We start from the raw sequence: 12,906 nt of genomic DNA, 5'->3' as shown, positions 1-12,906 counted from the left end.
TGAGGGGACCCCATATACATCTTCCAGGGTGGCTGCATTATCCCTACACCTGAATGGCTGTTAATTGTGCCATGTAGGTGTGGATTGTCTTTGGGATGTCTTACTCCTAGATCCTTTGTTCATCCCCAAGTGGATCGTTAAGAGTGGGCTTCCTGGTGGTCTTAATCTTCCTGGGGATTGATGAAAGAGCTGCATGAAAAATGGGACAAGTTGTGTCTGAGGCCTCCGCCTCTATTGAGGGAAGGATTTCCCACTTTGGCATGGATGGATTCCTTAACTCCTCTCTCAAACCACCTTTCTTCTCTGTCCAAAATGTGAACATTGTTGTCCTCAAATGAGTGTCCTTTTTCTTTTAGATGAAGGTAAACTGCTGATTCTGGTCCTGTGGTGTTGCTCCTCCTGTATTGGGCCATCCTCTTGTGTAAAGGCTGTTTGGTTTCCCCAGTGTAGAGCTCAGAACACCCCTCACTGCACTGGACTGCATATACTACGTTGCTCCTCTTATGTTTCGGTGTTGGATCTTTAGGGTGTACAAGCCTGTCTCAGTGTGTTAGTGGGTTTGAACTGAGACAGAGGCTTGCACACCCTAAAGATCCAACACCGAAACATAAGAGGAGCAATGTAGAAAAAGGACAGTCATTTAAAGACAATAATGTTCACATTTTGGACAGAGAAGATAGGTGGTTTGAGGGGTTAAGGAATCAATTCCTCATTCAGGGTCTGAAGCCCGGAGGGCACCTGGTGAGAAAACTACCACTCTGTCCTTGTTACACAAAGCAGCTAGGCAATCTAAGCCAGCAGTTCTCCAGATGGCCAAGCCAGGTCAGCTTCCTCAGCCACAGACTAAGTGGGCTCGTGCGAGGGACTGCTTGCCCCCCCATCCCGAGGGCGTTACGGGCTTTATGGACCGGAGACCGCAGCTGGCAAGGCAAACTGTTCTGGTGGGCCTCCTGACCAGCCCCTGCGTCTACCAGTGCAGCACTGAAATGCTCCTCCTGCTTCCCCTTAACCCACAAAGGCTGACCCAGCAGAACCAAAACAAGCACCAGCACTGCCTGCCTACCAGCACATTCTTTTTTGAATTACAGTTATTTTTAGAGGTTTATACCAGTCTTCAGGCCAAGTTTCTCCAGGGTGATTTACAACCTATTTAAATTGCAGATAATTATTGACCAATTAAAATCCACAATAAATAATATGCATAACAAAGGTAGTTAAAGGTTCCTAGTCATCCACAATCAAGACGCCCACAGGCCCAGATCAGACCAGGTTCTGCTGCAGAGAAGGTGTAGTCCTTTAATCTTAAGCGCAGCAACTTTTGCCACAAGCCATTTAGGATAGGGAGAACCAGTCTGGCCTCATGGTTAAGGTGCTGGGCTAGAAACCAGGAGGCGGCGAATTCTGGTCCTGCTTTAGGCAGGGAAGCTGGCTGGGTGACCTTGGGCAAGTTCCTCTCTCTCAACCTGACCCACCTCACAGGATCATTGTTGTGGGGAAAACAGGAGGAAGGAGTATTAGGGATGTTCCCCACCTTGAGTTATTTATTTATATTTATATTTATATTTATATATATATACACACAAACAAAAAAAATAATAAAGGGTTAAAATAAAATATAAAATAATATAAAATAAAATATGTAGAAGTTCTTTATTAAGGTAAGCGACTAGAACCAGGTTAAAGCCTTGAATGAAGATTCCCCCGCAAACATTCCATTAAAGCATTCCATTTTCCCCTCCGTGCCAGCCCCTTTCAATAAACCAAACTGCTCAGTAACTTTTCTTTTTTACTACACCCCCCCCCCCGCTAAAAGTCCACAGCAGTTTCCAGATGGTGCCAACTGCCTGACCTTGATGTGAAACTACACCTAAACAATCCTTATCGGCTCTGCTGGAATGCTGGCATGTCACCCTCCCCATACCACTACGCAACGATCTATAAACTACACGTATCTTCTCCCAACTACTCATACCCATGGCGGAGTGTCTGGATGCTCCACTGCGACATCAAACTCCACTGTAACCACTGCTCCACAAAGGCACAGCAGACGGAAGAGGCCTTTTGGAGTCTGGGTGACACAGGAAGGGCCTCCTCCTGGGTGGCTGCCTTTTCAGTGACACTGGCATGACTGCCCCTAAAAGAATGTAGCCCTTCCCTGCCTGGATCTCATACTAGGGCACAGCAAGTTGGCAATCCCCTTGGTCCCCAGCTTGCCTGAAGCAGACCCCTTGTGTGAGTGAGGTGCAGCAATAAGGGCTCTCTCTGCCTGCTCTGCAGCCCAGAGACGATGCTCTCCTTTCATCAGGCACATGTTGCATGTTTTTATGTGGCTCCTCCAGAGTTGTGAGCTGGGTGGGTGACCTGTTCGTGTAGTGGGAACAATTATGGCTGCACACTCTGAGCAGACTTTATGTCCTCACGGTCTTTAACATCCACTGCTTGTTGGGTTGGGGAACTAGTATAATGCCTTCCAGTCTTGCCTTCTGGTGCTCCTCCTGTGCCAGAAAAGTAGAAGGTGCCATGCTGTGCCTGTTGCACACGTGCCTGTTGCACAACAGCCTCCCAGCCGGGGCCTCCAGAGGAGATATTTGGGTACCCAGGCTGGGACTGGAGAGTGTTTGAGTCCCGTTTGACCAAAGAGCTCCTGATGTGCCCTGGAGCTCTTCCCCTCTGCCAGCCCAACCTACCTCGCAGGGTTGCTGAGGTGGAGATAAAGGGAGGGGAAATCCTCTGTGAATTGCCTTGAACACGGAGAACAGGCAGGATCCAAAAGCATGCATGAACGAATGAAATTGTCTCTGCTCTTACCCTTCAGATCTTCCATTTATTGTATATCCTGCTCTCCTCTTCCAACGGGCACTCAGGGTGGCTAACAGTCATCCTCTGGGAAAGCCCCATGAGATGGGGTGAGTCCCATTTCTGCTTGAATAGACTTTGGCCCAGCCCACCCCCAAGAACTGGATCCACCTACTTGGGTGGGAGCAGAACCAATGCAGCAAGGGGGACTTCTGGCTTCCTTCCACATTTGCCATCTTCGAATTTCATTCTGTTACTTTCTGCCCATTGGCCCAACCTATCAAGATGACTTTATACTTCATTTCTATTTTCTACAGCACTAGTGATTTATTTAACATGATACATTTCTCATGTATCATGAGAAATGCTGGGTCAGAAGAAACAAAATTGCTGGGAGAAAATCAGCAGCCTCAGATTGGCTGGATAAAGGAAGACTTCAGGAATCTCATGTTGAAGGTGCAAGAAGAGAGGGCAAAAGCTGGTCTGTTGCTGACTATTAAAAAGAAAAACTAAGATGATGCTATCAGTGCCAGCCCAGGGCTAAGGGGGCAAGGAAGCTGAAGTACTAACAGACTTCAATTTCAGGCATTCAGAAATTTCCAGGGATGGCAAATGTAGCATGAGATAAAAGAGTGTGCTATTAGGGAGGAAGGCTGTGATAGAACGAGGCAAAATATTTCTCTGAAAAGACACCACACGAGGCCAGTTTTCCTGGTTGTGACCTATGGCTGTGAAAGCAGGAGCATCGGAAAGGCGGCACCCCGAGTCACAGTCCCACCCCCTGAGTTGTGCTGGGGCAGAGGCCGAGAAGCCCTCGGACCGCAGGGAGAGCCACTTGCTCAGCGCCGCCTTGGGCCCACCGTGGGGAGGGAAGGGAGGGGAAGAGGAGGGTCCTGGGGACAGGGCCGCAACTAGGGTCTGTGTCACCCGGGGCAAACATGGATTCCGCGCCCATTTTGGCGCCCCCCTAGTTGCGGCCCTGACTACGGAAGACCCCGACGGCCGGTTCGGGGTCAGGCCCGCCCGCCCCCACCTGACACCCGCTGCTCCGCTCCGCTCCGGTCCTCCGCGCGCCAGCAGCCGGCCCCGCTCACCTTGCCTGGGGGGCGCGCTTGGCGACAGGGCACCGGCGGGTAGGCCGTGCAGGCCAGGCAAGGGGAAGATCGGCCGCAGCAGCAAACCGGCGAAGGGCAAGCAGGAGTACAGCCGCGGCCCCCGAACGAGCGAGCCAGCGAAGGGCGGGAAGCTTCCTCCAGGCCGGCTCCCCACGCCGAGGGCAGCAGCTAGCCGGCAGCGGGCATCCCCGGGAAGGGCTCTCTGGGGTTCTCCCACCCGCCTGCCCTCGGAGACGCCGACGGAGGCCGGAGGCCCGGGGCAGAGGAGCTGAGCGAGACAAAGGCGGCCAGGGAGCGGGCCCCGAGCGGGGAGGCGCCAAGCCCTGCGCGCGGCTCCTCGGCTGGCTCCTGGGGGGGCGGCAGCACCGCCCGCGCCCGCCCCTCCCCGCCCCGGCGCCGCCCGGCCCTCCCCTCCCCTCCCCGGTTTCCGCTGGCAGCCGAGCCGAGCCAGCCCCGACCCAGCCGAGCCGCGCGCAGTGCGAGCAGACGGGAAGCCGAGCCGCGGCGCCTCGGCCCGCCAAGCGGTGAGTCCGCGGGCAGGCGGCGGCGGGGCTGGACCCCGGCCGGGAAGGCGTTCCGGGGGGTGGGGGGTCGCCGCCCGCAGCCCCTCGGCTCGGCCGCGGAGGAAGGCGGGGCGGGGGCCTCGGGCGGGAGCGAGGCCGGCGCGGAGAGGTCGGACGGCGGGGAGCGAGCGCAAAGCGCCGCTCGCCGGCGCGCCCTGGAAGGCGCGGGGACGCTGCGGGCGCGCGCCTCGGCCGTCCTGGGGGCGGGGGTCGAATCTCGCTGCCCCCTCCGGGCGCGCTTTGCTCAGCATTGTGGCGCGGGAGGAGCTTTAACTGGCCGGACTCGGTCCCGTTCGGTGCACTCGCGATTCGGGCCGCAGCCTTCCACTCCGCGCGCCGGTAAGGCTTTAGCAGCCCCTCCCGGAAGAAAGGCGGAGCGGGGGGAGCCACCGCTCTGCTCGGGGAAACGCTCCTCTCCTCTCCTCTCCTCTCTCGCGCGGACGAGCCGTTTCCCGGGGTGGCGCAGTGCCAGGTGAGCCCTCCGGAGCAGTTCGGGAGGAGAGCGGTGCAAGTCGGGAATGGCGTGGCCGGGGGGGGGGCGCTCCCCTTTTGCCTCTCCTTTACTCCCCCCAAATTTTGCGTTACCTGAAAAGTCCGGGTAATTGACGGCTGCCTCCCGTCTTCTGCCCGGCCGCGCCCCGATTGGGCAGGCTGTCTGCAATCCTGCGGGACAGCCGTGCGGTTAACCTAACTCTCCGGGTCGGAGAGGAGCCAGGAGTGCTCCCGGGACTCGATGCCGAGTCTCTCCCGGCGAAATTGCAGAGTGAGTTTCTGGGCCGATCCTTAAATGAGAGAAAAGTTGGCAGGTGCCCTTGGCTGTTGTGCTCAGGAAACAGACATCCTTCTGAACGGCCTTTGAACACCCACAAATTTCCCTGGCGGGGCTGTGCGTCTGTATTCATCCATGCACCTCTCTTCCCCTGCAGTAATGCCTTCCAGGGCAGTAGTCCGATTCCAGGCAATTTCGGCACCGGTCTTAAGCAGTTTTCTTCATGAGCCCTTTCAAAATAATGGCAACTTGTGAGTCAAAATGGAGTTCCAAAATGTTGATGGCACTGATGCAGAAGCAAAGCCAAGCGACTCAAGGAGTCGCTCCCAATAAATTTCTTGGTTCCCGCCTGACTCCCTACTTTCCTTTTCATAAAGCCTCGCTCGTTTGCAAGCAGTCGCTCTCCGCATGAAATCGGGTGCCAGGCATTTCTCCTGCGTGTCGTCTGGCAGCATCAACAGCATCGATGCAGGCTGCAGCCAGGCTGCCCTGGAATCACTTTCTCGGGCAGGCAGGGCTGTTTTGCCATCTCCACTCCTGGGGTTGAGTGGCGTGGCCTGGCTGCTGGACTGGAGCGTGGTAGGCCTGGAGACCCTTAATCACTGACTTGCTTTCTGCCCAATTCTTTTGTGGTTCAGTCACATGCGATTTGTTTCCCCTTTCAGAAGTGGAACTCAAATATTTCTGGAAGCAAAAAGGAGCACAGGCCCCATCCCTGAGCCCATTGGAATGGGCAGCATTCAAGGGCAATTTTATATCTCAGGGCTTCCACGCTCCCGTAGCCCGCTGGTTATGCCCTCAGGCCCACCCATCTGCCACTTCCTCCTCTGGCTTTTGCACACAAGACTATTTTCATTCCGCTCCCCTGGGTCAATCTGTCTGCCCGTAACCTTGGGCTTAGCTTTCCAAGATCCACCAAGGTCCACCAAGCACTACCATATGCATCATTGGGTTGGGAACCTCGGACTTGCAGGCATGAATATATCAGCAAATGGGTACTGAACATACCCTTGTTATGTTAATTAAACCAACTAGTACCATTCAGATACAATTTAAGAAAATCTTGTTTTCTGTGAAAATATCCAGAATTGCTATGCATTTCACTGGCTAAAAAACAGCAGTGTTGCTAATTCGTCTTGTAATGAAAGCAAATGTTAAATATTTTTTAAAAAGCTTTTCCTAAAAAAAGGTGTGTGCCTCTTCTTAACCTGAAGCCACTAAAGCCACCTTTGTTATGCACACTCAACCTGGCTGCCCTGAACAAATACAAAAAGGACTGCCCTGCTGCTCCGGCACTCCTTCGGTCCTGGGCAGGAGGTGGCAAGGCAAGTGGCATGGGTGCTGCCAGAAAACAGGAAACCTGCAGCTGCAAGACAGCTGTGCCCCCTCCCCATCCTTTCATGCTCTGCAGCCTGAATATATAACCAGCTGCTTTTTGTCAAATGCTTTCCTGAAATCAAAGCATATTATGTCTGGGCATTCCCACTTTTTATGAAAGAAATTATGCAATCAAAGCATGAAGTGAGGCTAGTTTGACAAGGCTTATTCTTGAATCTGCTTGCCAGTGATCACTTCTTTCCTTTCAGTATGATAACAGACAGATTGCTTTACATTTGCTCTAGCATCTCCCCAGGTACTGATGTCAAGAATGCATGAAGCAAAATAGAGGAGTAGCCAAGTTGCTTTCATATAAATTGGCAAAACAGAGAACTATCCAAATAACACCTGCTATAAAAGATTGTATTATAAATAGGAATGCTTGAAAACTTGATGAGTCATGATACGTTCCTGATAAACAATTTGTAGTGAATTTGCCTTTTTTAAGATGCTCAGGTAGGAAAAAAGAATCTAATTTGGCATTACCTCAAATTATTAGAACCAGATACATTTTGCTTCAAGCTGTTATTTTTCTTACAGAGGTTCAGAATATAGTAAAACCTGATAAATCTCCTGGCTGGTTGTTTTTCTTCTAAATGACTTAAGGCTTCCTTTGGGAAAACTGTTTTTAGTGAAATTGAAGAGTTCCAAACAAAAGAATTAGTGCCATCATCATGTAGAAGTGATGGCTCGGCCAGTTGAAGATTATTCTTTGTTATGTTGTAACCATATTACTTACTTTGTTATTATATGTTCATTCTGCAATTATTACTAGCATTTTATCTACCCCATTCATAAGTTTGTTATTGGACCTGTGCAGACTGGGGTTCTTTTCAAACAAGGACTGGATTTCTGTCCAACCAACTTCGGCTGTTGAAAGGAATGGCCAGGCCCTTTTGTGGTTGTGTTCAGACAAGGTTGGCCTGATCCGCTAGGCAGCATGTCTAAATCTGTGGGCCCCAGAACAGGGGCCCATCTGGTTCTTCAGGCGCAAGGCTCTATCCTGGGAAGCCACGTGCTGCAGCTCCACCATGCGTGAGGCTGACAGGTTTCACCAGACCCTGTGTGGTGCCATAGTTGGTGTGCAAGTGTAGGGCTATGGGAAGCTCCATTCCTCCTTTGGCTGTGAAGCTGACCCTCCCTCTGCTTGATTTATCTCAGAAGTTGTTTTAAGAATAAAGTCGGAGGGGGAAATGTTATATATGCCACCTTGAACTTCTGTCAGAAAGGTGGGATATAAATCAAAGGGAAAAACGAAAAATAGCTTGATCTTTCATCTTGGTGATTCTCTGATGGAAAATGCCAGCTCTGCAACTCATGGGCTTGTCTTCAATTACTGCGTAAAACCAGAAGGTGGAAATAAATCTATACGCCGCCAGATGTTGTCAGATTGATACCCTTTGGGAGGCCCTTCTGGGGAGAGAAACGGCTCTGTAACCAATGCCTACAGTAATGGAGGTGAGAAAAATCTTCCTAGTAGCCACCAAAAGAGACATTCCCATACAGTGTTGGGGTGCTGAAAATGTAATAAGCATGCATATGCATGACCTGTAGAACAGCAAAGTTGGTGATGGATAGCGGTGGAGTATGATGGCTTTTCAGAGCTGAAGCGCTTTTATAGAAGCACATTTCAACCAAGAGTCGGTGTACAAATTTCCTCTCCTATCCACTCCTCAGTCTCTGCAGAGTTCTGGCTGGTGCCCTCCAGCCCAAGGACCCCCAGAGCCCGTAGCAGAAAGCCTTGGGTCAGATCAGTTCACGCCCCCCCTGACAACCTGCTGCTTCAGGTGGAGTGGAAGGAAGGGCCTTCTAGGAAGAACGTGTTCCACCTTAAAACGGTTGGAAACCTTAATTTTTGAGAACTACAGATCTTCCTGCTTGTAGCACATCAGCTATTTTTAGGAAACCTGAGGGGACGTTGTCCATTCTGAGTTTTTATTCCTATCTCCTGGACATCTTGATGAGAGGGAAGTCGTACATCACTCATAGGCAGTAACCATTGGAGTCCCCGCAGACGCAGATGCGGTTTTACAGAGTTACAGCTTTGTACTGTAAACAAACATTTTATTACAATCTCATCTTCTAAACTAAAATTACAGTAATAACCAAGCTACTTTCACTTAAAGAGAGCAACAGACAACACTGGAGATCTTTGTAAACTCTAAGATGAGCCTAGGACTGCGCCTTCAGCAAACACAGTTTCTGTTAAGGCTACAGTCACATGTGCTGCTGCTTTTCTATTTCTGTGAGTATTTCCTTTGATAGCGACTGAGAAGAGTTGATTGACTGAATGGTTTGAATTATTTAACAATAGTTGTTTGTTCGGAGATCGTGGCTTAGAGTCAGCTTGTACCAGCCATTTGTAACTAGTGGGCGAGGAGGAAGTTTCAGGAAACCCAGCCATTAAACCCCATTTAATCAGGAAGCCTCCACTGTGTTCCCACTGCGAAGGTGCTAAATGTAGCTTAAAATCAGAGAAAGATACTCCTTCTGAGTGCTGAGAAGCTTCAACATTTCTTCAGAAGAAATTTCAGAGTAGAAAGAGATCACCTACAGTTTCAGTGTTTTAAGTAACCCATTACTGTATAACATTACACGCAAGAGAAAGGTGCCCTATCAATATATTTGGTTGAAAATGTGCAGAAGTAGAAAAGTCCTTGAAGAGGAAAAATGTAAGGGAGTTGAATGCAGACTGAATTTATGAGGGAGAAAAATGGAAAATGGGGAGGAACAGGGCCGAAGAGAGCGTCTAAGACTGGACAGGAGCAGAGCCAAAGTGCCCCTGAAACTTCTTTCAGCATTAACCCTTTCTATTGCTGCTACACACAAAGCCACTACACCATCCCTTTCAAGGTAACAAATATTAGGCAACATGTAGTAAAGAAAAGAATGGTAGACAAAAGAAATTGGGGCAGAGGATAAGACAAAACACAAACTCACTAAAACTAATTTAGGTCAACCCCATTCCCTATGGCGGCCCTGCTTTTCTGTCCTGGCACACAGCCTTGTTTTAATGACCTCCGCACGCCCATTCAAAACTGCCTTTTTTCCTTTTTGAGGATCTTGTCAGCTTCTTCCCATTAATATGCAGGTCCTTACTCCTCTTTGCTCCATACGCCTGTAACTTTTGCTGCAAATCTTTTAGCTCACACCAACAACCCGGTGTCAGCTATACCCACATTCGAGTCCCTAACCACGCACTTCTGATGTCACCGTAAGCCTTCTGACCCATTTATCATAAATACGTTAAACATCCAGGAGGACATCGTACATCCGTGCCTTCCCCCTCGGACCACCCACTGAGGATTCCATTCATGCTGGCACATGGTTTGCTTCCATGTATCCAACTCTGGTGGCGTTCAGCAAGCAACATTCAACCCAATATTTGTGTAAAGTATTCCATCATTCCAGGCCTGTGCACTTCATCATGCCCTTTCTCTAAGTCCAGGCACATACAATGAAGGTTCTGTCTCCCATTCTGCCATTTCTCATTGGCTTCTGAAGAGCAAGCCCCCCTGGCCGGACTGCAGCTGTGCCCCACCTTGCTGGTGGCTGCCCTGTGGGTCCTTCCGAGCAGAATTCTGCCAGTCGTGTCCCGCGCGTGCTCAGCACGCTGACCCATGCCGATCTTTGCATCTGCTCTTGCTACCTTTCTTAACAGTATTTCTTCCAGTTTTCAGGGAAGGGTGCAATCTTTGCACACGTACACGAAAGAGGTCTGGCAGCCGTTCCCTAAGCAAGCCATGTGCACATCTTGACATGTCTCTGTTACATGGCTGGCAGGCAAATCCTGGAGTTGAAGTCCACACAGCTTAAAGCTGCTGAGGTTGAGAAACACTGCTTTACTTCCATCAAAAGCACTCTGCATTTTCTTCACCCTTTTTAATTCCAACGTTCCTTGTTCTCTTTGACCACATTAATTCTCTCCACACACATTATGCGCAATCTTGCTCTCATCTGCGTTGTTTGCAGCTACCCTCTTGTGCGATGTCTCTCATTTGTAGCTTTTTTCACTTCGTCCTTACAACAAGCCTCCTTTCTCCTCCTTCCTACTGGGATCATTCACCTCCCATCCAAATACTAATCAGATCCAACCCCGCTTAGCTTTTTAGTGTTTGGCCAAATTTGGCTGCAGTGAAAATGGAGTATCTTTTTCTATTGGCTTTGTATAACTTTTAAGATTGTGAGTTAAAGTTCTCGACAACTGAAAGCATCATGTAAACATGAAAAAAATAAATGCCTCCCATTTAAAGTAAGGTTAGAAAATCTAGATCTTTCCCCTCCAAATTTAAATCACCACATCACACACTAGATGGCAGTGGAGACAAAGCAAGTGCTTGAAACAACAACAGAAACAAAAATGTGGGCAAAGCTGTCACATTAACATTCACAGGACTTCATATTTATGGATGTCTGCCAGCCAATCAGGACCCCAGGGGAATTTCTGAGTTTTCTATTTCAGCTGGACAAACCAGTGTTTCTCAACCTTAGCAAGTTGAAGATGTGTGGATTTCAACTCCCAGAATTCTGGGAGTTGAAGTTCATATATCTTCAAGTTGCCAAGGCTGAGAAACACTGGGTCAGACCATCAAGACTGGGCAGAGCCTTTGAAAGAGGGTGTTTCCCAAGGCCCAGGAGAAGGAGTGAAGCACCCCTCCTGGAAATGTTGAAGCAGTTGCAAGTCCTCTTCGCAGCCCCCCCACCCCCCGTTTTCTGTGCACCCTGTGCAAGAGTGCTTGCACTGGAACCAGCAGTGATGGAGCAGACATGCACCCTCCCAAGCTGACCCCGGGGCGCTCCTTGGGACCGGTGCCAAAGCCTTCCAATAAACACAGCTCTTTTGAAGCTTCGTGCAGTCCCGTCTGCATCCCCATCCCAGACCAGACTAGCATGTTGTGCAAACCCAGCCAAAAACTAACCAGAAGGAAAGGAAGAGGAGCCAGGAACTGACTTTTTCAAAACCTGGCATGTGAATCTGTGCCAAAAGGTGCAGTGGTCCTCCTCTTCCTTTTCTTTTGGTTAGTTTTTGGCTGGTTTGCACAACATGCTTTTTATCATATTGCATAGCAGTTTGGTGTGCTTTTTCTTGCTGGGAATTCCTTGTGAGGTCCAGCAGCCAGATGTGTAGACTGTTTGTCACTTGCCCAGGGTGCACCACCAGGAGGCTGGTCTACATTGCATCGAGCTGGGCTGAGAGAGAGGGACTGGCCCAAGGGCACCCAGCCGGCTTTCATGCCTGAGGGGGGACTAGAACTCACAGCCTCCTGGTTTCTAGCCCAGCACCTCAGCCCCTAGACCAAACTGGCTCTCACGCTTTTTGGTCTAAAACGGGGATGGCCTGTCTGAGGAACACGGCCGTAGACTGGCGAGAGGGAGCGCAAGGAGGCCGGCACTCCGGCTCTTTAGGCCCCGCTTAGGTGCAGTCGCCGCGCGGTGGAGTTAAAGAGACGCGGCGCTTGTCTGCAGGCACTTACTTTTGCATGTGGCCCCTTTGCTGCAGGACAGAGAGCGGGAGAAAACTGCAGCCTGCCGGTCCCCTTGCCAGCGCCATCCAGCCGGAGACCAGAAGGGACGCCGCAGCGGTACGTGCCACACTTATTATTTTAAATTGGTGCGTTTGGGGGTTTCGGTGCGCAAACGGACGGGGGCTCCTCCGGCCCCTTTCCGGTTTGGCGAGGCGGGTCTGCTCTGCAGCGATAAGCCGCTTTCTAGGCCAACAAGCCGCGAAGACCTTTCCCTCTTCCGCCGCCCCGCTGGCTTCCTGCAGCTTCTCTTCGCTTTCCCTTGGTCTTACTCGTCGGCCAAAGAAACGGCAAAATCTTAGCAGGCGACCGTGACCGTGAAAGACGTCCGCCTTCGGTGCCCGAGCGAGCGGCGCGAATTGCAGTGCGCCGCCCCCTCCCTCCCGATAGAGGGGCCCCTTCCCTGCCGAGGAGTTTGAACAGCTGGAAAGGAGGGTGTCCGAGGTGTGAGTTTCCACCAGGGGGAGGGGGAGGGGGAGGGGGAGGGAAGGGCTTAATCCAGAAAAGCGTGTGACCTGCTGGAAGCTAGGCTGTCTGCCTAGGGAGCCCGGCTGCCCCGCTGCTCCATTCCGGGCAGAATCTTCAACCTCCTCCAGCGGGAACGTTGAGGCACAAAAGGAAGCGCACGCTGGCCACGATTCGTGCTGCTTTTTTGCCGTCTTCCTGTGTTGGCTGCTACTCTTAACAGAGCGGCCTTATGTGGGTCTGGCAAGTCCCAGGAACCCATCTGGCTGATTCCCGAGCTGCAGCTCCTGCGGGATTGC

At 51.0% G+C, this 12,906-nt stretch overlaps 1 protein-coding gene across 1 annotated transcript in view; it reads left to right on the top strand.

The window, feature by feature from the left end:
* The first annotated feature begins 4,343 nt into the window (after window positions 1–4,343).
* TSPAN9 (tetraspanin 9) overlaps window positions 4,344–12,906 on the top strand; it is a 261,741-nt gene continuing 253,178 nt past the window's right edge. The window contains exon 1 of the mRNA XM_063308383.1: window positions 4,344–4,435. The gene's annotated coding sequence lies outside the window, so the exon portion shown is untranslated. The remainder of the gene's footprint in view (window positions 4,436–12,906) is intronic.

Source organism: Candoia aspera, chromosome 7 (assembly GCF_035149785.1).
Source record: "Candoia aspera isolate rCanAsp1 chromosome 7, rCanAsp1.hap2, whole genome shotgun sequence".
NCBI classification, from domain to species: Eukaryota; Metazoa; Chordata; class Lepidosauria; order Squamata; family Boidae; genus Candoia; species Candoia aspera.
Note: the sequence above shows the minus strand (reverse complement) of the source record. Positions and strands in the feature narration are given on the sequence as shown.